General features: G+C 49.1%; 10 non-coding genes across 10 annotated transcripts; all 10 read right to left on the minus strand.

The window, feature by feature from the left end:
- Positions 1-259: 259 nt before the first annotated feature.
- On the minus strand, positions 260-422 carry LOC124593466. Its single transcript, XR_006978086.1, has one exon. It is a non-coding gene; the product is annotated as a U1 spliceosomal RNA (small nuclear RNA).
- Positions 423-2,562: 2,140 nt separating this feature from the next.
- On the minus strand, positions 2,563-2,724 carry LOC124593471. The gene has a single exon (XR_006978092.1). It is a non-coding gene; the product is annotated as a U1 spliceosomal RNA (small nuclear RNA).
- A 2,140-nt stretch (positions 2,725-4,864) lies between these two features.
- On the minus strand, positions 4,865-5,027 carry LOC124593467. Its single transcript, XR_006978088.1, has one exon. It is a non-coding gene; the product is annotated as a U1 spliceosomal RNA (small nuclear RNA).
- Positions 5,028-7,167: 2,140 nt separating this feature from the next.
- On the minus strand, positions 7,168-7,329 carry LOC124593455. Its single transcript, XR_006978075.1, has one exon. It is a non-coding gene; the product is annotated as a U1 spliceosomal RNA (small nuclear RNA).
- Positions 7,330-9,469: 2,140 nt separating this feature from the next.
- Positions 9,470-9,631, minus strand: LOC124593456. The gene has a single exon (XR_006978076.1). It is a non-coding gene; the product is annotated as a U1 spliceosomal RNA (small nuclear RNA).
- Positions 9,632-11,771: 2,140 nt separating this feature from the next.
- Positions 11,772-11,933, minus strand: LOC124593457. The gene has a single exon (XR_006978077.1). It is a non-coding gene; the product is annotated as a U1 spliceosomal RNA (small nuclear RNA).
- Positions 11,934-14,073: 2,140 nt separating this feature from the next.
- On the minus strand, positions 14,074-14,235 carry LOC124593458. Its single transcript, XR_006978078.1, has one exon. It is a non-coding gene; the product is annotated as a U1 spliceosomal RNA (small nuclear RNA).
- A 2,140-nt stretch (positions 14,236-16,375) lies between these two features.
- Positions 16,376-16,537, minus strand: LOC124593459. Its single transcript, XR_006978079.1, has one exon. It is a non-coding gene; the product is annotated as a U1 spliceosomal RNA (small nuclear RNA).
- A 2,140-nt stretch (positions 16,538-18,677) lies between these two features.
- Positions 18,678-18,839, minus strand: LOC124593460. Its single transcript, XR_006978080.1, has one exon. It is a non-coding gene; the product is annotated as a U1 spliceosomal RNA (small nuclear RNA).
- Positions 18,840-20,979: 2,140 nt separating this feature from the next.
- Positions 20,980-21,141, minus strand: LOC124593461. The gene has a single exon (XR_006978081.1). It is a non-coding gene; the product is annotated as a U1 spliceosomal RNA (small nuclear RNA).
- Positions 21,142-23,104: the final 1,963 nt, after the last annotated feature.

Raw genomic sequence — 23,104 nt, forward strand, 5'->3', positions numbered from 1 at the left:
GGGCCGTTCGACCGTTAATACGGAAATCGTAGCCAAGTTAGGTGGCCTGAGCCATCTCGCGGCTTCCGCTGTTATTACGAGCGCGCGTGCCACGCGGTTGAAGAGCAGTGCGCTGGCTCTAGCTTTCGACGCCGTTTCCTAGTGTATTTTGTCGCTTCTAGTGGAGGCATCATCGGTTACGAGAAGCTGGTAAATCACTCACAGTACAGTAGTTATCGTCCAACACGAGGAGATGCTTTGATTGTAATGGAGATTAGCACCGGGACAGCGCGAACGCAGTCCCGACTACCAAAAATTATGCGCCCGAGTTACTCGCATTTGGAGTAATCGCGGGGGGTCAGCTCGACCGAAGTGCAATGGACAAGCCTCACCCCGGAGAAACCGCCTTCATGATCACGGTATCCTCTACGCCAGGTAAGTATGCTTCTCCTCGGCCTCAGGCGAATATTTGTAATGCGTCGCGCTATCGTAGTGGAACGAGAACTCTTGACGTTGTCGCATTCGGCGAAGAGCATGGTGCCGTGAATGTACTTGCTTCCTTAGAAACGCGCTGTTGGCCGTCGTGTTAGCAAGCAGACAGGCACAATAACGGCCTTCTGCAGAAAGCGATGCAGTTTTCGTGCGGAAGACATCGCGACTCGCGGCGCCGGCCGTTGCTGGGGTTAAGTTACTGCACCCTCCGGGAGATGGCGGGCCATGTCGGGGTTACCGCCTTCGAGCCACCCTCTCCGCCTGAAAGTCGCCCTCTTTCTCGGCCGGTGTCAAAACGGCAAATGAGATTTGCTGAATGACTGTATCTTCCAGCCACAGTGCAAGCCACAAAATCAATTATTTCTCTTACCTTTGCTCCCTCCGTGGGAGCCCATAGTGCTAGGAAATACGGCAGCATTGTCAATCGCCCTTGTCTGTCGCTGAGCAACCGAAGGACCAAGCTCAGACTATCAGATGTTCTAAGGAAGCTGTATGCACTCGTGGGTGTTGTACACGAGGGACAAACATCACGTCATCAGGCAATAATCAGCAAAAACTGCAACTTACCCCATTGGACGCTGATGGAACAGAAGACACGTGAAGGTAAGGTAACACTTCTTTTTTCTGTTCATCTCGAGCACGATCTGGAAAGCTCGGACGAAATTTGTGTTCTCTTTAATTCAGAATGTGGAGATATTTCCTTCACGCATATGAAAGTATAATGCTTCATTATTTAAGCTAGATGGAAAAGTTTAGGGGAAGTAATTAATTCGTTTAGGCTGCACCACTACTAGGTAGCACTGTCAAAACAATGCCATTGCCATCTAATGGCAACACAGCTTGCTGCAGATTAATTTTGCGGCATTTCATAAATGATTAATGTCTTATGACTATGGTGACGCTATGAGTAGTTTTATATGTGCATACATTTGAAACTGCTGCAGGCATTACATTCACCCCTCTCTGCCTCTTTGCTTGGACATGGAGTAAGTAAGGATAAATTAAATTGCTTGTTTTTGAAGTAGTAACAGTTCTGAAGTGTAAAGAAATGATATTAAACAATACAGTGTAATTTTTTTTTTCTCCGAATGTAGAGATTCAACAACGAATTTATTTATTTATTCCTACCTATCTCTGCAATTAGTGTACGTGAGTATTTCATTGGAATTGTTGCAATCGAAACCGAGCTTAATAATTTCATGCGGTCGTTTTCAGTCCTCCTCGTGCTTTAAAAATTGCTCATTTCCAAGCGTTATTTTAGGTTGCCTGCAAAGTTGTCAGATGAAACACAACCACTGCGACGAAAGGCCATTCCTTGGAGCAGGTAGACGCCAACTGCGGCGGGAAACTGTCGTGGCCAGGAAGATATTCACTGTGTGTGGAAGTTAAGTGAGGATCCGAAGCTGACTTGCCAGCACACGTTGCAGCATTCACTCGCCAACGGCAACGGGGTAAGAAAAGGGTGCAAATACGCCGGTTCTCGTCCGATCACCGACGTTGGGCTTGGATGGGTGGCCGCCTCGCCTGGGAGCACAGGGCGCTGTTGGCTAGAATCTATGTTTCTCGTTTTCGGTGCAGCTCGTCATGTTACTTCCTTCGATTCACATCCCCACAAGCTCCTCAAGTGCCGCAAGTCTGCAAGTCCCGAGACGCTACGCTAGACGCTTGCTTCCGGCCCCTCATGTACCATGCCACAGGCACCAAAGCGTTCGGCTGGCCGATGGCCCCTGTACGCCCGCTCGCGCCACAGCAGTCACTGTGCTTGCAGGGAATGCCGCGCCGCCGAATAACGTTTGGCGCGCAATCCGTTTATGGACAGAGAATGCTAAAAGGGGCCGTTCGACCGTTAATACGGAAATCGTAGCCAAGTTAGGTGGCCTGAGCCATCTCGCGGCTTCCGCTGTTATTACGAGCGCGCGTGCCACGCGGTTGAAGAGCAGTGCGCTGGCTCTAGCTTTCGACGCCGTTTCCTAGTGTATTTTGTCGCTTCTAGTGGAGGCATCATCGGTTACGAGAAGCTGGTAAATCACTCACAGTACAGTAGTTATCGTCCAACACGAGGAGATGCTTTGATTGTAATGGAGATTAGCACCGGGACAGCGCGAACGCAGTCCCGACTACCAAAAATTATGCGCCCGAGTTACTCGCATTTGGAGTAATCGCGGGGGTCAGCTCGACCGAAGTGCAATGGACAAGCCTCACCCCGGAGGAACCGCCTTCATGATCACGGTATCCTCTACGCCAGGTAAGTATGCTTCTCCTCGGCCTCAGGCGAATATTTGTAATGCGTCGCGCTATCGTAGTGGAACGAGAACTCTTGACGTTGTCGCATTCGGCGAAGAGCATGGTGCCGTGAATGTACTTGCTTCCTTAGAAACGCGCTGTTGGCCGTCGTGTTAGCAAGCAGACAGGCACAATAACGGCCTTCTGCAGAAAGCGATGCAGTTTTCGTGCGGAAGACATCGCCACTCGCGGCGCCGGCCGTTGCTGGGGTTAAGTTACTGCACCCTCCGGGAGATGGCGGGCCATGTCGGGGTTACCGCCTTCGAGCCACCCTCTCCGCCTGAAAGTCGCCCTCTTTCTCGGCCGGTGTCAAAACGGCAAATGAGATTTGCTGAATGACTGTATCTTCCAGCCACAGTGCAAGCCACAAAATCAATTATTTCTCTTACCTTTGCTCCCTCCGTGGGAGCCCATAGTGCTAGGAAATACGGCAGCATTGTCAATCGCCCTTGTCTGTCGCTGAGCAACCGAAGGACCAAGCTCAGACTATCAGATGTTCTAAGGAAGCTGTATGCACTCGTGGGTGTTGTACACGAGGGACAAACATCACGTCATCAGGCAATAATCAGCAAAAACTGCAACTTACCCCATTGGACGCTGATGGAACAGAAGACACGTGAAGGTAAGGTAACACTTCTTTTTTCTGTTCATCTCGAGCACGATCTGGAAAGCTCGGACGAAATTTGTGTTCTCTTTAATTCAGAATGTGGAGATATTTCCTTCACGCATATGAAAGTATAATGCTTCATTATTTAAGCTAGATGGAAAAGTTTAGGGGAAGTAATTAATTCGTTTAGGCTGCACCACTACTAGGTAGCACTGTCAAAACAATGCCATTGCCATCTAATGGCAACACAGCTTGCTGCAGATTAATTTTGCGGCATTTCATAAATGATTAATGTCTTATGACTATGGTGACGCTATGAGTAGTTTTATATGTGCATACATTTGAAACTGCTGCAGGCATTACATTCACCCCTCTCTGCCTCTTTGCTTGGACATGGAGTAAGTAAGGATAAATTAAATTGCTTGTTTTTGAAGTAGTAACAGTTCTGAAGTGTAAAGAAATGATATTAAACAATACAGTGTAATTTTTTTTTTCTCCGAATGTAGAGATTCAACAACGAATTTATTTATTTATTCCTACCTATCTCTGCAATTAGTGTACGTGAGTATTTCATTGGAATTGTTGCAATCGAAACCGAGCTTAATAATTTCATGCGGTCGTTTTCAGTCCTCCTCGTGCTTTAAAAATTGCTCATTTCCAAGCGTTATTTTAGGTTGCCTGCAAAGTTGTCAGATGAAACACAACCACTGCGACGAAAGGCCATTCCTTGGAGCAGGTAGACGCCAACTGCGGCGGGAAACTGTCGTGGCCAGGAAGATATTCACTGTGTGTGGAAGTTAAGTGAGGATCCGAAGCTGACTTGCCAGCACACGTTGCAGCATTCACTCGCCAACGGCAACGGGGTAAGAAAAGGGTGCAAATACGCCGGTTCTCGTCCGATCACCGACGTTGGGCTTGGATGGGTGGCCGCCTCGCCTGGGAGCACAGGGCGCTGTTGGCTAGAATCTATGTTTCTCGTTTTCGGTGCAGCTCGTCATGTTACTTCCTTCGATTCACATCCCCACAAGCTCCTCAAGTGCCGCAAGTCTGCAAGTCCCGAGACGCTACGCTAGACGCTTGCTTCCGGCCCCTCATGTACCATGCCACAGGCACCAAAGCGTTCGGCTGGCCGATGGCCCCTGTACGCCCGCTCGCGCCACAGCAGTCACTGTGCTTGCAGGGAATGCCGCGCCGCCGAATAACGTTTGGCGCGCAATCCGTTTATGGACAGAGAATGCTAAAAGGGGCCGTTCGACCGTTAATACGGAAATCGTAGCCAAGTTAGGTGGCCTGAGCCATCTCGCGGCTTCCGCTGTTATTACGAGCGCGCGTGCCACGCGGTTGAAGAGCAGTGCGCTGGCTCTAGCTTTCGACGCCGTTTCCTAGTGTATTTTGTCGCTTCTAGTGGAGGCATCATCGGTTACGAGAAGCTGGTAAATCACTCACAGTACAGTAGTTATCGTCCAACACGAGGAGATGCTTTGATTGTAATGGAGATTAGCACCGGGACAGCGCGAACGCAGTCCCGACTACCAAAAATTATGCGCCCGAGTTACTCGCATTTGGAGTAATCGCGGGGGGTCAGCTCGACCGAAGTGCAATGGACAAGCCTCACCCCGGAGAAACCGCCTTCATGATCACGGTATCCTCTACGCCAGGTAAGTATGCTTCTCCTCGGCCTCAGGCGAATATTTGTAATGCGTCGCGCTATCGTAGTGGAACGAGAACTCTTGACGTTGTCGCATTCGGCGAAGAGCATGGTGCCGTGAATGTACTTGCTTCCTTAGAAACGCGCTGTTGGCCGTCGTGTTAGCAAGCAGACAGGCACAATAACGGCCTTCTGCAGAAAGCGATGCAGTTTTCGTGCGGAAGACATCGCGACTCGCGGCGCCGGCCGTTGCTGGGGTTAAGTTACTGCACCCTCCGGGAGATGGCGGGCCATGTCGGGGTTACCGCCTTCGAGCCACCCTCTCCGCCTGAAAGTCGCCCTCTTTCTCGGCCGGTGTCAAAACGGCAAATGAGATTTGCTGAATGACTGTATCTTCCAGCCACAGTGCAAGCCACAAAATCAATTATTTCTCTTACCTTTGCTCCCTCCGTGGGAGCCCATAGTGCTAGGAAATACGGCAGCATTGTCAATCGCCCTTGTCTGTCGCTGAGCAACCGAAGGACCAAGCTCAGACTATCAGATGTTCTAAGGAAGCTGTATGCACTCGTGGGTGTTGTACACGAGGGACAAACATCACGTCATCAGGCAATAATCAGCAAAAACTGCAACTTACCCCATTGGACGCTGATGGAACAGAAGACACGTGAAGGTAAGGTAACACTTCTTTTTTCTGTTCATCTCGAGCACGATCTGGAAAGCTCGGACGAAATTTGTGTTCTCTTTAATTCAGAATGTGGAGATATTTCCTTCACGCATATGAAAGTATAATGCTTCATTATTTAAGCTAGATGGAAAAGTTTAGGGGAAGTAATTAATTCGTTTAGGCTGCACCACTACTAGGTAGCACTGTCAAAACAATGCCATTGCCATCTAATGGCAACACAGCTTGCTGCAGATTAATTTTGCGGCATTTCATAAATGATTAATGTCTTATGACTATGGTGACGCTATGAGTAGTTTTATATGTGCATACATTTGAAACTGCTGCAGGCATTACATTCACCCCTCTCTGCCTCTTTGCTTGGACATGGAGTAAGTAAGGATAAATTAAATTGCTTGTTTTTGAAGTAGTAACAGTTCTGAAGTGTAAAGAAATGATATTAAACAATACAGTGTAATTTTTTTTTTCTCCGAATGTAGAGATTCAACAACGAATTTATTTATTTATTCCTACCTATCTCTGCAATTAGTGTACGTGAGTATTTCATTGGAATTGTTGCAATCGAAACCGAGCTTAATAATTTCATGCGGTCGTTTTCAGTCCTCCTCGTGCTTTAAAAATTGCTCATTTCCAAGCGTTATTTTAGGTTGCCTGCAAAGTTGTCAGATGAAACACAACCACTGCGACGAAAGGCCATTCCTTGGAGCAGGTAGACGCCAACTGCGGCGGGAAACTGTCGTGGCCAGGAAGATATTCACTGTGTGTGGAAGTTAAGTGAGGATCCGAAGCTGACTTGCCAGCACACGTTGCAGCATTCACTCGCCAACGGCAACGGGGTAAGAAAAGGGTGCAAATACGCCGGTTCTCGTCCGATCACCGACGTTGGGCTTGGATGGGTGGCCGCCTCGCCTGGGAGCACAGGGCGCTGTTGGCTAGAATCTATGTTTCTCGTTTTCGGTGCAGCTCGTCATGTTACTTCCTTCGATTCACATCCCCACAAGCTCCTCAAGTGCCGCAAGTCTGCAAGTCCCGAGACGCTACGCTAGACGCTTGCTTCCGGCCCCTCATGTACCATGCCACAGGCACCAAAGCGTTCGGCTGGCCGATGGCCCCTGTACGCCCGCTCGCGCCACAGCAGTCACTGTGCTTGCAGGGAATGCCGCGCCGCCGAATAACGTTTGGCGCGCAATCCGTTTATGGACAGAGAATGCTAAAAGGGGCCGTTCGACCGTTAATACGGAAATCGTAGCCAAGTTAGGTGGCCTGAGCCATCTCGCGGCTTCCGCTGTTATTACGAGCGCGCGTGCCACGCGGTTGAAGAGCAGTGCGCTGGCTCTAGCTTTCGACGCCGTTTCCTAGTGTATTTTGTCGCTTCTAGTGGAGGCATCATCGGTTACGAGAAGCTGGTAAATCACTCACAGTACAGTAGTTATCGTCCAACACGAGGAGATGCTTTGATTGTAATGGAGATTAGCACCGGGACAGCGCGAACGCAGTCCCGACTACCAAAAATTATGCGCCCGAGTTACTCGCATTTGGAGTAATCGCGGGGGTCAGCTCGACCGAAGTGCAATGGACAAGCCTCACCCCGGAGGAACCGCCTTCATGATCACGGTATCCTCTACGCCAGGTAAGTATGCTTCTCCTCGGCCTCAGGCGAATATTTGTAATGCGTCGCGCTATCGTAGTGGAACGAGAACTCTTGACGTTGTCGCATTCGGCGAAGAGCATGGTGCCGTGAATGTACTTGCTTCCTTAGAAACGCGCTGTTGGCCGTCGTGTTAGCAAGCAGACAGGCACAATAACGGCCTTCTGCAGAAAGCGATGCAGTTTTCGTGCGGAAGACATCGCGACTCGCGGCGCCGGCCGTTGCTGGGGTTAAGTTACTGCACCCTCCGGGAGATGGCGGGCCATGTCGGGGTTACCGCCTTCGAGCCACCCTCTCCGCCTGAAAGTCGCCCTCTTTCTCGGCCGGTGTCAAAACGGCAAATGAGATTTGCTGAATGACTGTATCTTCCAGCCACAGTGCAAGCCACAAAATCAATTATTTCTCTTACCTTTGCTCCCTCCGTGGGAGCCCATAGTGCTAGGAAATACGGCAGCATTGTCAATCGCCCTTGTCTGTCGCTGAGCAACCGAAGGACCAAGCTCAGACTATCAGATGTTCTAAGGAAGCTGTATGCACTCGTGGGTGTTGTACACGAGGGACAAACATCACGTCATCAGGCAATAATCAGCAAAAACTGCAACTTACCCCATTGGACGCTGATGGAACAGAAGACACGTGAAGGTAAGGTAACACTTCTTTTTTCTGTTCATCTCGAGCACGATCTGGAAAGCTCGGACGAAATTTGTGTTCTCTTTAATTCAGAATGTGGAGATATTTCCTTCACGCATATGAAAGTATAATGCTTCATTATTTAAGCTAGATGGAAAAGTTTAGGGGAAGTAATTAATTCGTTTAGGCTGCACCACTACTAGGTAGCACTGTCAAAACAATGCCATTGCCATCTAATGGCAACACAGCTTGCTGCAGATTAATTTTGCGGCATTTCATAAATGATTAATGTCTTATGACTATGGTGACGCTATGAGTAGTTTTATATGTGCATACATTTGAAACTGCTGCAGGCATTACATTCACCCCTCTCTGCCTCTTTGCTTGGACATGGAGTAAGTAAGGATAAATTAAATTGCTTGTTTTTGAAGTAGTAACAGTTCTGAAGTGTAAAGAAATGATATTAAACAATACAGTGTAATTTTTTTTTTCTCCGAATGTAGAGATTCAACAACGAATTTATTTATTTATTCCTACCTATCTCTGCAATTAGTGTACGTGAGTATTTCATTGGAATTGTTGCAATCGAAACCGAGCTTAATAATTTCATGCGGTCGTTTTCAGTCCTCCTCGTGCTTTAAAAATTGCTCATTTCCAAGCGTTATTTTAGGTTGCCTGCAAAGTTGTCAGATGAAACACAACCACTGCGACGAAAGGCCATTCCTTGGAGCAGGTAGACGCCAACTGCGGCGGGAAACTGTCGTGGCCAGGAAGATATTCACTGTGTGTGGAAGTTAAGTGAGGATCCGAAGCTGACTTGCCAGCACACGTTGCAGCATTCACTCGCCAACGGCAACGGGGTAAGAAAAGGGTGCAAATACGCCGGTTCTCGTCCGATCACCGACGTTGGGCTTGGATGGGTGGCCGCCTCGCCTGGGAGCACAGGGCGCTGTTGGCTAGAATCTATGTTTCTCGTTTTCGGTGCAGCTCGTCATGTTACTTCCTTCGATTCACATCCCCACAAGCTCCTCAAGTGCCGCAAGTCTGCAAGTCCCGAGACGCTACGCTAGACGCTTGCTTCCGGCCCCTCATGTACCATGCCACAGGCACCAAAGCGTTCGGCTGGCCGATGGCCCCTGTACGCCCGCTCGCGCCACAGCAGTCACTGTGCTTGCAGGGAATGCCGCGCCGCCGAATAACGTTTGGCGCGCAATCCGTTTATGGACAGAGAATGCTAAAAGGGGCCGTTCGACCGTTAATACGGAAATCGTAGCCAAGTTAGGTGGCCTGAGCCATCTCGCGGCTTCCGCTGTTATTACGAGCGCGCGTGCCACGCGGTTGAAGAGCAGTGCGCTGGCTCTAGCTTTCGACGCCGTTTCCTAGTGTATTTTGTCGCTTCTAGTGGAGGCATCATCGGTTACGAGAAGCTGGTAAATCACTCACAGTACAGTAGTTATCGTCCAACACGAGGAGATGCTTTGATTGTAATGGAGATTAGCACCGGGACAGCGCGAACGCAGTCCCGACTACCAAAAATTATGCGCCCGAGTTACTCGCATTTGGAGTAATCGCGGGGGTCAGCTCGACCGAAGTGCAATGGACAAGCCTCACCCCGGAGGAACCGCCTTCATGATCACGGTATCCTCTACGCCAGGTAAGTATGCTTCTCCTCGGCCTCAGGCGAATATTTGTAATGCGTCGCGCTATCGTAGTGGAACGAGAACTCTTGACGTTGTCGCATTCGGCGAAGAGCATGGTGCCGTGAATGTACTTGCTTCCTTAGAAACGCGCTGTTGGCCGTCGTGTTAGCAAGCAGACAGGCACAATAACGGCCTTCTGCAGAAAGCGATGCAGTTTTCGTGCGGAAGACATCGCGACTCGCGGCGCCGGCCGTTGCTGGGGTTAAGTTACTGCACCCTCCGGGAGATGGCGGGCCATGTCGGGGTTACCGCCTTCGAGCCACCCTCTCCGCCTGAAAGTCGCCCTCTTTCTCGGCCGGTGTCAAAACGGCAAATGAGATTTGCTGAATGACTGTATCTTCCAGCCACAGTGCAAGCCACAAAATCAATTATTTCTCTTACCTTTGCTCCCTCCGTGGGAGCCCATAGTGCTAGGAAATACGGCAGCATTGTCAATCGCCCTTGTCTGTCGCTGAGCAACCGAAGGACCAAGCTCAGACTATCAGATGTTCTAAGGAAGCTGTATGCACTCGTGGGTGTTGTACACGAGGGACAAACATCACGTCATCAGGCAATAATCAGCAAAAACTGCAACTTACCCCATTGGACGCTGATGGAACAGAAGACACGTGAAGGTAAGGTAACACTTCTTTTTTCTGTTCATCTCGAGCACGATCTGGAAAGCTCGGACGAAATTTGTGTTCTCTTTAATTCAGAATGTGGAGATATTTCCTTCACGCATATGAAAGTATAATGCTTCATTATTTAAGCTAGATGGAAAAGTTTAGGGGAAGTAATTAATTCGTTTAGGCTGCACCACTACTAGGTAGCACTGTCAAAACAATGCCATTGCCATCTAATGGCAACACAGCTTGCTGCAGATTAATTTTGCGGCATTTCATAAATGATTAATGTCTTATGACTATGGTGACGCTATGAGTAGTTTTATATGTGCATACATTTGAAACTGCTGCAGGCATTACATTCACCCCTCTCTGCCTCTTTGCTTGGACATGGAGTAAGTAAGGATAAATTAAATTGCTTGTTTTTGAAGTAGTAACAGTTCTGAAGTGTAAAGAAATGATATTAAACAATACAGTGTAATTTTTTTTTTCTCCGAATGTAGAGATTCAACAACGAATTTATTTATTTATTCCTACCTATCTCTGCAATTAGTGTACGTGAGTATTTCATTGGAATTGTTGCAATCGAAACCGAGCTTAATAATTTCATGCGGTCGTTTTCAGTCCTCCTCGTGCTTTAAAAATTGCTCATTTCCAAGCGTTATTTTAGGTTGCCTGCAAAGTTGTCAGATGAAACACAACCACTGCGACGAAAGGCCATTCCTTGGAGCAGGTAGACGCCAACTGCGGCGGGAAACTGTCGTGGCCAGGAAGATATTCACTGTGTGTGGAAGTTAAGTGAGGATCCGAAGCTGACTTGCCAGCACACGTTGCAGCATTCACTCGCCAACGGCAACGGGGTAAGAAAAGGGTGCAAATACGCCGGTTCTCGTCCGATCACCGACGTTGGGCTTGGATGGGTGGCCGCCTCGCCTGGGAGCACAGGGCGCTGTTGGCTAGAATCTATGTTTCTCGTTTTCGGTGCAGCTCGTCATGTTACTTCCTTCGATTCACATCCCCACAAGCTCCTCAAGTGCCGCAAGTCTGCAAGTCCCGAGACGCTACGCTAGACGCTTGCTTCCGGCCCCTCATGTACCATGCCACAGGCACCAAAGCGTTCGGCTGGCCGATGGCCCCTGTACGCCCGCTCGCGCCACAGCAGTCACTGTGCTTGCAGGGAATGCCGCGCCGCCGAATAACGTTTGGCGCGCAATCCGTTTATGGACAGAGAATGCTAAAAGGGGCCGTTCGACCGTTAATACGGAAATCGTAGCCAAGTTAGGTGGCCTGAGCCATCTCGCGGCTTCCGCTGTTATTACGAGCGCGCGTGCCACGCGGTTGAAGAGCAGTGCGCTGGCTCTAGCTTTCGACGCCGTTTCCTAGTGTATTTTGTCGCTTCTAGTGGAGGCATCATCGGTTACGAGAAGCTGGTAAATCACTCACAGTACAGTAGTTATCGTCCAACACGAGGAGATGCTTTGATTGTAATGGAGATTAGCACCGGGACAGCGCGAACGCAGTCCCGACTACCAAAAATTATGCGCCCGAGTTACTCGCATTTGGAGTAATCGCGGGGGTCAGCTCGACCGAAGTGCAATGGACAAGCCTCACCCCGGAGGAACCGCCTTCATGATCACGGTATCCTCTACGCCAGGTAAGTATGCTTCTCCTCGGCCTCAGGCGAATATTTGTAATGCGTCGCGCTATCGTAGTGGAACGAGAACTCTTGACGTTGTCGCATTCGGCGAAGAGCATGGTGCCGTGAATGTACTTGCTTCCTTAGAAACGCGCTGTTGGCCGTCGTGTTAGCAAGCAGACAGGCACAATAACGGCCTTCTGCAGAAAGCGATGCAGTTTTCGTGCGGAAGACATCGCGACTCGCGGCGCCGGCCGTTGCTGGGGTTAAGTTACTGCACCCTCCGGGAGATGGCGGGCCATGTCGGGGTTACCGCCTTCGAGCCACCCTCTCCGCCTGAAAGTCGCCCTCTTTCTCGGCCGGTGTCAAAACGGCAAATGAGATTTGCTGAATGACTGTATCTTCCAGCCACAGTGCAAGCCACAAAATCAATTATTTCTCTTACCTTTGCTCCCTCCGTGGGAGCCCATAGTGCTAGGAAATACGGCAGCATTGTCAATCGCCCTTGTCTGTCGCTGAGCAACCGAAGGACCAAGCTCAGACTATCAGATGTTCTAAGGAAGCTGTATGCACTCGTGGGTGTTGTACACGAGGGACAAACATCACGTCATCAGGCAATAATCAGCAAAAACTGCAACTTACCCCATTGGACGCTGATGGAACAGAAGACACGTGAAGGTAAGGTAACACTTCTTTTTTCTGTTCATCTCGAGCACGATCTGGAAAGCTCGGACGAAATTTGTGTTCTCTTTAATTCAGAATGTGGAGATATTTCCTTCACGCATATGAAAGTATAATGCTTCATTATTTAAGCTAGATGGAAAAGTTTAGGGGAAGTAATTAATTCGTTTAGGCTGCACCACTACTAGGTAGCACTGTCAAAACAATGCCATTGCCATCTAATGGCAACACAGCTTGCTGCAGATTAATTTTGCGGCATTTCATAAATGATTAATGTCTTATGACTATGGTGACGCTATGAGTAGTTTTATATGTGCATACATTTGAAACTGCTGCAGGCATTACATTCACCCCTCTCTGCCTCTTTGCTTGGACATGGAGTAAGTAAGGATAAATTAAATTGCTTGTTTTTGAAGTAGTAACAGTTCTGAAGTGTAAAGAAATGATATTAAACAATACAGTGTAATTTTTTTTTTCTCCGAATGTAGAGATTCAACAACGAATTTATTTATTTATTCCTACCTATCTCTGCAATTAGTGTACGTGAGTATTTCATTGGAATTGTTGCAATCGAAACCGAGCTTAATAATTTCATGCGGTCGTTTTCAGTCCTCCTCGTGCTTTAAAAATTGCTCATTTCCAAGCGTTATTTTAGGTTGCCTGCAAAGTTGTCAGATGAAACACAACCACTGCGACGAAAGGCCATTCCTTGGAGCAGGTAGACGCCAACTGCGGCGGGAAACTGTCGTGGCCAGGAAGATATTCACTGTGTGTGGAAGTTAAGTGAGGATCCGAAGCTGACTTGCCAGCACACGTTGCAGCATTCACTCGCCAACGGCAACGGGGTAAGAAAAGGGTGCAAATACGCCGGTTCTCGTCCGATCACCGACGTTGGGCTTGGATGGGTGGCCGCCTCGCCTGGGAGCACAGGGCGCTGTTGGCTAGAATCTATGTTTCTCGTTTTCGGTGCAGCTCGTCATGTTACTTCCTTCGATTCACATCCCCACAAGCTCCTCAAGTGCCGCAAGTCTGCAAGTCCCGAGACGCTACGCTAGACGCTTGCTTCCGGCCCCTCATGTACCATGCCACAGGCACCAAAGCGTTCGGCTGGCCGATGGCCCCTGTACGCCCGCTCGCGCCACAGCAGTCACTGTGCTTGCAGGGAATGCCGCGCCGCCGAATAACGTTTGGCGCGCAATCCGTTTATGGACAGAGAATGCTAAAAGGGGCCGTTCGACCGTTAATACGGAAATCGTAGCCAAGTTAGGTGGCCTGAGCCATCTCGCGGCTTCCGCTGTTATTACGAGCGCGCGTGCCACGCGGTTGAAGAGCAGTGCGCTGGCTCTAGCTTTCGACGCCGTTTCCTAGTGTATTTTGTCGCTTCTAGTGGAGGCATCATCGGTTACGAGAAGCTGGTAAATCACTCACAGTACAGTAGTTATCGTCCAACACGAGGAGATGCTTTGATTGTAATGGAGATTAGCACCGGGACAGCGCGAACGCAGTCCCGACTACCAAAAATTATGCGCCCGAGTTACTCGCATTTGGAGTAATCGCGGGGGTCAGCTCGACCGAAGTGCAATGGACAAGCCTCACCCCGGAGGAACCGCCTTCATGATCACGGTATCCTCTACGCCAGGTAAGTATGCTTCTCCTCGGCCTCAGGCGAATATTTGTAATGCGTCGCGCTATCGTAGTGGAACGAGAACTCTTGACGTTGTCGCATTCGGCGAAGAGCATGGTGCCGTGAATGTACTTGCTTCCTTAGAAACGCGCTGTTGGCCGTCGTGTTAGCAAGCAGACAGGCACAATAACGGCCTTCTGCAGAAAGCGATGCAGTTTTCGTGCGGAAGACATCGCGACTCGCGGCGCCGGCCGTTGCTGGGGTTAAGTTACTGCACCCTCCGGGAGATGGCGGGCCATGTCGGGGTTACCGCCTTCGAGCCACCCTCTCCGCCTGAAAGTCGCCCTCTTTCTCGGCCGGTGTCAAAACGGCAAATGAGATTTGCTGAATGACTGTATCTTCCAGCCACAGTGCAAGCCACAAAATCAATTATTTCTCTTACCTTTGCTCCCTCCGTGGGAGCCCATAGTGCTAGGAAATACGGCAGCATTGTCAATCGCCCTTGTCTGTCGCTGAGCAACCGAAGGACCAAGCTCAGACTATCAGATGTTCTAAGGAAGCTGTATGCACTCGTGGGTGTTGTACACGAGGGACAAACATCACGTCATCAGGCAATAATCAGCAAAAACTGCAACTTACCCCATTGGACGCTGATGGAACAGAAGACACGTGAAGGTAAGGTAACACTTCTTTTTTCTGTTCATCTCGAGCACGATCTGGAAAGCTCGGACGAAATTTGTGTTCTCTTTAATTCAGAATGTGGAGATATTTCCTTCACGCATATGAAAGTATAATGCTTCATTATTTAAGCTAGATGGAAAAGTTTAGGGGAAGTAATTAATTCGTTTAGGCTGCACCACTACTAGGTAGCACTGTCAAAACAATGCCATTGCCATCTAATGGCAACACAGCTTGCTGCAGATTAATTTTGCGGCATTTCATAAATGATTAATGTCTTATGACTATGGTGACGCTATGAGTAGTTTTATATGTGCATACATTTGAAACTGCTGCAGGCATTACATTCACCCCTCTCTGCCTCTTTGCTTGGACATGGAGTAAGTAAGGATAAATTAAATTGCTTGTTTTTGAAGTAGTAACAGTTCTGAAGTGTAAAGAAATGATATTAAACAATACAGTGTAATTTTTTTTTTCTCCGAATGTAGAGATTCAACAACGAATTTATTTATTTATTCCTACCTATCTCTGCAATTAGTGTACGTGAGTATTTCATTGGAATTGTTGCAATCGAAACCGAGCTTAATAATTTCATGCGGTCGTTTTCAGTCCTCCTCGTGCTTTAAAAATTGCTCATTTCCAAGCGTTATTTTAGGTTGCCTGCAAAGTTGTCAGATGAAACACAACCACTGCGACGAAAGGCCATTCCTTGGAGCAGGTAGACGCCAACTGCGGCGGGAAACTGTCGTGGCCAGGAAGATATTCACTGTGTGTGGAAGTTAAGTGAGGATCCGAAGCTGACTTGCCAGCACACGTTGCAGCATTCACTCGCCAACGGCAACGGGGTAAGAAAAGGGTGCAAATACGCCGGTTCTCGTCCGATCACCGACGTTGGGCTTGGATGGGTGGCCGCCTCGCCTGGGAGCACAGGGCGCTGTTGGCTAGAATCTATGTTTCTCGTTTTCGGTGCAGCTCGTCATGTTACTTCCTTCGATTCACATCCCCACAAGCTCCTCAAGTGCCGCAAGTCTGCAAGTCCCGAGACGCTACGCTAGACGCTTGCTTCCGGCCCCTCATGTACCATGCCACAGGCACCAAAGCGTTCGGCTGGCCGATGGCCCCTGTACGCCCGCTCGCGCCACAGCAGTCACTGTGCTTGCAGGGAATGCCGCGCCGCCGAATAACGTTTGGCGCGCAATCCGTTTATGGACAGAGAATGCTAAAAGGGGCCGTTCGACCGTTAATACGGAAATCGTAGCCAAGTTAGGTGGCCTGAGCCATCTCGCGGCTTCCGCTGTTATTACGAGCGCGCGTGCCACGCGGTTGAAGAGCAGTGCGCTGGCTCTAGCTTTCGACGCCGTTTCCTAGTGTATTTTGTCGCTTCTAGTGGAGGCATCATCGGTTACGAGAAGCTGGTAAATCACTCACAGTACAGTAGTTATCGTCCAACACGAGGAGATGCTTTGATTGTAATGGAGATTAGCACCGGGACAGCGCGAACGCAGTCCCGACTACCAAAAATTATGCGCCCGAGTTACTCGCATTTGGAGTAATCGCGGGGGTCAGCTCGACCGAAGTGCAATGGACAAGCCTCACCCCGGAGGAACCGCCTTCATGATCACGGTATCCTCTACGCCAGGTAAGTATGCTTCTCCTCGGCCTCAGGCGAATATTTGTAATGCGTCGCGCTATCGTAGTGGAACGAGAACTCTTGACGTTGTCGCATTCGGCGAAGAGCATGGTGCCGTGAATGTACTTGCTTCCTTAGAAACGCGCTGTTGGCCGTCGTGTTAGCAAGCAGACAGGCACAATAACGGCCTTCTGCAGAAAGCGATGCAGTTTTCGTGCGGAAGACATCGCGACTCGCGGCGCCGGCCGTTGCTGGGGTTAAGTTACTGCACCCTCCGGGAGATGGCGGGCCATGTCGGGGTTACCGCCTTCGAGCCACCCTCTCCGCCTGAAAGTCGCCCTCTTTCTCGGCCGGTGTCAAAACGGCAAATGAGATTTGCTGAATGACTGTATCTTCCAGCCACAGTGCAAGCCACAAAATCAATTATTTCTCTTACCTTTGCTCCCTCCGTGGGAGCCCATAGTGCTAGGAAATACGGCAGCATTGTCAATCGCCCTTGTCTGTCGCTGAGCAACCGAAGGACCAAGCTCAGACTATCAGATGTTCTAAGGAAGCTGTATGCACTCGTGGGTGTTGTACACGAGGGACAAACATCACGTCATCAGGCAATAATCAGCAAAAACTGCAACTTACCCCATTGGACGCTGATGGAACAGAAGACACGTGAAGGTAAGGTAACACTTCTTTTTTCTGTTCATCTCGAGCACGATCTGGAAAGCTCGGACGAAATTTGTGTTCTCTTTAATTCAGAATGTGGAGATATTTCCTTCACGCATATGAAAGTATAATGCTTCATTATTTAAGCTAGATGGAAAAGTTTAGGGGAAGTAATTAATTCGTTTAGGCTGCACCACTACTAGGTAGCACTGTCAAAACAATGCCATTGCCATCTAATGGCAACACAGCTTGCTGCAGATTAATTTTGCGGCATTTCATAAATGATTAATGTCTTATGACTATGGTGACGCTATGAGTAGTTTTATATGTGCATACATTTGAAACTGCTGCAGGCATTACATTCACCCCTCTCTGCCTCTTTGCTTGGACATGGAGTAAGTAAGGATAAATTAAATTGCTTGTTTTTGAAGTAGTAACAGTTCTGAAGTGTAAAGAAATGATATTAAACAATACAGTGTAATTTTTTTTTTCTCCGAATGTAGAGATTCAACAACGAATTTATTTATTTATTCCTACCTATCTCTGCAATTAGTGTACGTGAGTATTTCATTGGAATTGTTGCAATCGAAACCGAGCTTAATAATTTCATGCGGTCGTTTTCAGTCCTCCTCGTGCTTTAAAAATTGCTCATTTCCAAGCGTTATTTTAGGTTGCCTGCAAAGTTGTCAGATGAAACACAACCACTGCGACGAAAGGCCATTCCTTGGAGCAGGTAGACGCCAACTGCGGCGGGAAACTGTCGTGGCCAGGAAGATATTCACTGTGTGTGGAAGTTAAGTGAGGATCCGAAGCTGACTTGCCAGCACACGTTGCAGCATTCACTCGCCAACGGCAACGGGGTAAGAAAAGGGTGCAAATACGCCGGTTCTCGTCCGATCACCGACGTTGGGCTTGGATGGGTGGCCGCCTCGCCTGGGAGCACAGGGCGCTGTTGGCTAGAATCTATGTTTCTCGTTTTCGGTGCAGCTCGTCATGTTACTTCCTTCGATTCACATCCCCACAAGCTCCTCAAGTGCCGCAAGTCTGCAAGTCCCGAGACGCTACGCTAGACGCTTGCTTCCGGCCCCTCATGTACCATGCCACAGGCACCAAAGCGTTCGGCTGGCCGATGGCCCCTGTACGCCCGCTCGCGCCACAGCAGTCACTGTGCTTGCAGGGAATGCCGCGCCGCCGAATAACGTTTGGCGCGCAATCCGTTTATGGACAGAGAATGCTAAAAGGGGCCGTTCGACCGTTAATACGGAAATCGTAGCCAAGTTAGGTGGCCTGAGCCATCTCGCGGCTTCCGCTGTTATTACGAGCGCGCGTGCCACGCGGTTGAAGAGCAGTGCGCTGGCTCTAGCTTTCGACGCCGTTTCCTAGTGTATTTTGTCGCTTCTAGTGGAGGCATCATCGGTTACGAGAAGCTGGTAAATCACTCACAGTACAGTAGTTATCGTCCAACACGAGGAGATGCTTTGATTGTAATGGAGATTAGCACCGGGACAGCGCGAACGCAGTCCCGACTACCAAAAATTATGCGCCCGAGTTACTCGCATTTGGAGTAATCGCGGGGGTCAGCTCGACCGAAGTGCAATGGACAAGCCTCACCCCGGAGGAACCGCCTTCATGATCACGGTATCCTCTACGCCAGGTAAGTATGCTTCTCCTCGGCCTCAGGCGAATATTTGTAATGCGTCGCGCTATCGTAGTGGAACGAGAACTCTTGACGTTGTCGCATTCGGCGAAGAGCATGGTGCCGTGAATGTACTTGCTTCCTTAGAAACGCGCTGTTGGCCGTCGTGTTAGCAAGCAGACAGGCACAATAACGGCCTTCTGCAGAAAGCAATGCAGTTTTCGTGCGGAAGACATCGCGACTCGCGGCGCCGGCCGTTGCTGGGGTTAAGTTACTGCACCCTCCGGGAGATGGCGGGCCATGTCGGGGTTACCGCCTTCGAGCCACCCTCTCCGCCTGAAAGTCGCCCTCTTTCTCGGCCGGTGTCAAAACGGCAAATGAGATTTGCTGAATGACTGTATCTTCCAGCCACAGTGCAAGCCACAAAATCAATTATTTCTCTTACCTTTGCTCCCTCCGTGGGAGCCCATAGTGCTAGGAAATACGGCAGCATTGTCAATCGCCCTTGTCTGTCGCTGAGCAACCGAAGGACCAAGCTCAGACTATCAGATGTTCTAAGGAAGCTGTATGCACTCGTGGGTGTTGTACACGAGGGACAAACATCAAGTCATCAGGCAATAATCAGCAAAAACTGCAACTTACCCCATTGGACGCTGATGGAACAGAAGACACGTGAAGGTAAGGTAACACTTCTTTTTTCTGTTCATCTCGAGCACGATCTGGAAAGCTCGGACGAAATTTGTGTTCTCTTTAATTCAGAATGTGGAGATATTTCCTTCACGCATATGAAAGTATAATGCTTCATTATTTAAGCTAGATGGAAAAGTTTAGGGGAAGTAATTAATTCGTTTAGGCTGCACCACTACTAGGTAGCACTGTCAAAACAATGCCATTGCCATCTAATGGCAACACAGCTTGCTGCAGATTAATTTTGCGGCATTTCATAAATGATTAATGTCTTATGACTATGGTGACGCTATGAGTAGTTTTATATGTGCATACATTTGAAACTGCTGCAGGCATTACATTCACCCCTCTCTGCCTCTTTGCTTGGACATGGAGTAAGTAAGGATAAATTAAATTGCTTGTTTTTGAAGTAGTAACAGTTCTGAAGTGTAAAGAAATGATATTAAACAATACAGTGTAATTTTTTTTTTCTCCGAATGTAGAGATTCAACAACGAATTTATTTATTTATTCCTACCTATCTCTGCAATTAGTGTACGTGAGTATTTCATTGGAATTGTTGCAATCGAAACCGAGCTTAATAATTTCATGCGGTCGTTTTCAGTCCTCCTCGTGCTTTAAAAATTGCTCATTTCCAAGCGTTATTTTAGGTTGCCTGCAAAGTTGTCAGATGAAACACAACCACTGCGACGAAAGGCCATTCCTTGGAGCAGGTAGACGCCAACTGCGGCGGGAAACTGTCGTGGCCAGGAAGATATTCACTGTGTGTGGAAGTTAAGTGAGGATCCGAAGCTGACTTGCCAGCACACGTTGCAGCATTCACTCGCCAACGGCAACGGGGTAAGAAAAGGGTGCAAATACGCCGGTTCTCGTCCGATCACCGACGTTGGGCTTGGATGGGTGGCCGCCTCGCCTGGGAGCACAGGGCGCTGTTGGCTAGAATCTATGTTTCTCGTTTTCGGTGCAGCTCGTCATGTTACTTCCTTCGATTCACATCCCCACAAGCTCCTCAAGTGCCGCAAGTCTGCAAGTCCCGAGACGCTACGCTAGACGCTTGCTTCCGGCCCCTCATGTACCATGCCACAGGCACCAAAGCGTTCGGCTGGCCGATGGCCCCTGTACGCCCGCTCGCGCCACAGCAGTCACTGTGCTTGCAGGGAATGCCGCGCCGCCGAATAACGTTTGGCGCGCAATCCGTTTATGGACAGAGAATGCTAAAAGGGGCCGTTCGACCGTTAATACGGAAATCGTAGCCAAGTTAGGTGGCCTGAGCCATCTCGCGGCTTCCGCTGTTATTACGAGCGCGCGTGCCACGCGGTTGAAGAGCAGTGCGCTGGCTCTAGCTTTCGACGCCGTTTCCTAGTGTATTTTGTCGCTTCTAGTGGAGGCATCATCGGTTACGAGAAGCTGGTAAATCACTCACAGTACAGTAGTTATCGTCCAACACGAGGAGATGCTTTGATTGTAATGGAGATTAGCACCGGGACAGCGCGAACGCAGTCCCGACTACCAAAAATTATGCGCCCGAGTTACTCGCATTTGGAGTAATCGCGGGGGTCAGCTCGACCGAAGTGCAATGGACAAGCCTCACCCCGGAGGAACCGCCTTCATGATCACGGTATCCTCTACGCCAGGTAAGTATGCTTCTCCTCGGCCTCAGGCGAATATTTGTAATGCGTCGCGCTATCGTAGTGGAACGAGAACTCTTGACGTTGTCGCATTCGGCGAAGAGCATGGTGCCGTGAATGTACTTGCTTCCTTAGAAACGCGCTGTTGGCCGTCGTGTTAGCAAGCAGACAGGCACAATAACGGCCTTCTGCAGAAAGCAATGCAGTTTTCGTGCGGAAGACATCGCGACTCGCGGCGCCGGCCGTTGCTGGGGTTAAGTTACTGCACCCTCCGGGAGATGGCGGGCCATGTCGGGGTTACCGCCTTCGAGCCACCCTCTCCGCCTGAAAGTCGCCCTCTTTCTCGGCCGGTGTCAAAACGGCAAATGAGATTTGCTGAATGACTGTATCTTCCAGCCACAGTGCAAGCCACAAAATCAATTATTTCTCTTACCTTTGCTCCCTCCGTGGGAGCCCATAGTGCTAGGAAATACGGCAGCATTGTCAATCGCCCTTGTCTGTCGCTGAGCAACCGAAGGACCAAGCTCAGACTATCAGATGTTCTAAGGAAGCTGTATGCACTCGTGGGTGTTGTACACGAGGGACAAACATCACGTCATCAGGCAATAATCAGCAAAAACTGCAACTTACCCCATTGGACGCTGATGGAACAGAAGACACGTGAAGGTAAGGTAACACTTCTTTTTTCTGTTCATCTCGAGCACGATCTGGAAAGCTCGGACGAAATTTGTGTTCTCTTTAATTCAGAATGTGGAGATATTTCCTTCACGCATATGAAAGTATAATGCTTCATTATTTAAGCTAGATGGAAAAGTTTAGGGGAAGTAATTAATTCGTTTAGGCTGCACCACTACTAGGTAGCACTGTCAAAACAATGCCATTGCCATCTAATGGCAACACAGCTTGCTGCAGATTAATTTTGCGGCATTTCATAAATGATTAATGTCTTATGACTATGGTGACGCTATGAGTAGTTTTATATGTGCATACATTTGAAACTGCTGCAGGCATTACATTCACCCCTCTCTGCCTCTTTGCTTGGACATGGAGTAAGTAAGGATAAATTAAATTGCTTGTTTTTGAAGTAGTAACAGTTCTGAAGTGTAAAGAAATGATATTAAACAATACAGTGTAATTTTTTTTTTCTCCGAATGTAGAGATTCAACAACGAATTTATTTATTTATTCCTACCTATCTCTGCAATTAGTGTACGTGAGTATTTCATTGGAATTGTTGCAATCGAAACCGAGCTTAATAATTTCATGCGGTCGTTTTCAGTCCTCCTCGTGCTTTAAAAATTGCTCATTTCCAAGCGTTATTTTAGGTTGCCTGCAAAGTTGTCAGATGAAACACAACCACTGCGACGAAAGGCCATTCCTTGGAGCAGGTAGACGCCAACTGCGGCGGGAAACTGTCGTGGCCAGGAAGATATTCACTGTGTGTGGAAGTTAAGTGAGGATCCGAAGCTGACTTGCCAGCACACGTTGCAGCATTCACTCGCCAACGGCAACGGGGTAAGAAAAGGGTGCAAATACGCCGGTTCTCGTCCGATCACCGACGTTGGGCTTGGATGGGTGGCCGCCTCGCCTGGGAGCACAGGGCGCTGTTGGCTAGAATCTATGTTTCTCGTTTTCGGTGCAGCTCGTCATGTTACTTCCTTCGATTCACATCCCCACAAGCTCCTCAAGTGCCGCAAGTCTGCAAGTCCCGAGACGCTACGCTAGACGCTTGCTTCCGGCCCCTCATGTACCATGCCACAGGCACCAAAGCGTTCGGCTGGCCGATGGCCCCTGTACGCCCGCTCGCGCCACAGCAGTCACTGTGCTTGCAGGGAATGCCGCGCCGCCGAATAACGTTTGGCGCGCAATCCGTTTATGGACAGAGAATGCTAAAAGGGGCCGTTCGACCGTTAATACGGAAATCGTAGCCAAGTTAGGTGGCCTGAGCCATCTCGCGGCTTCCGCTGTTATTACGAGC

The sequence above is a fragment of the Schistocerca americana genome, unplaced genomic scaffold, assembly GCF_021461395.2.
Source record: "Schistocerca americana isolate TAMUIC-IGC-003095 unplaced genomic scaffold, iqSchAmer2.1 HiC_scaffold_981, whole genome shotgun sequence".
Lineage (NCBI taxonomy): Eukaryota > Metazoa > Arthropoda > Insecta > Orthoptera > Acrididae > Schistocerca > Schistocerca americana.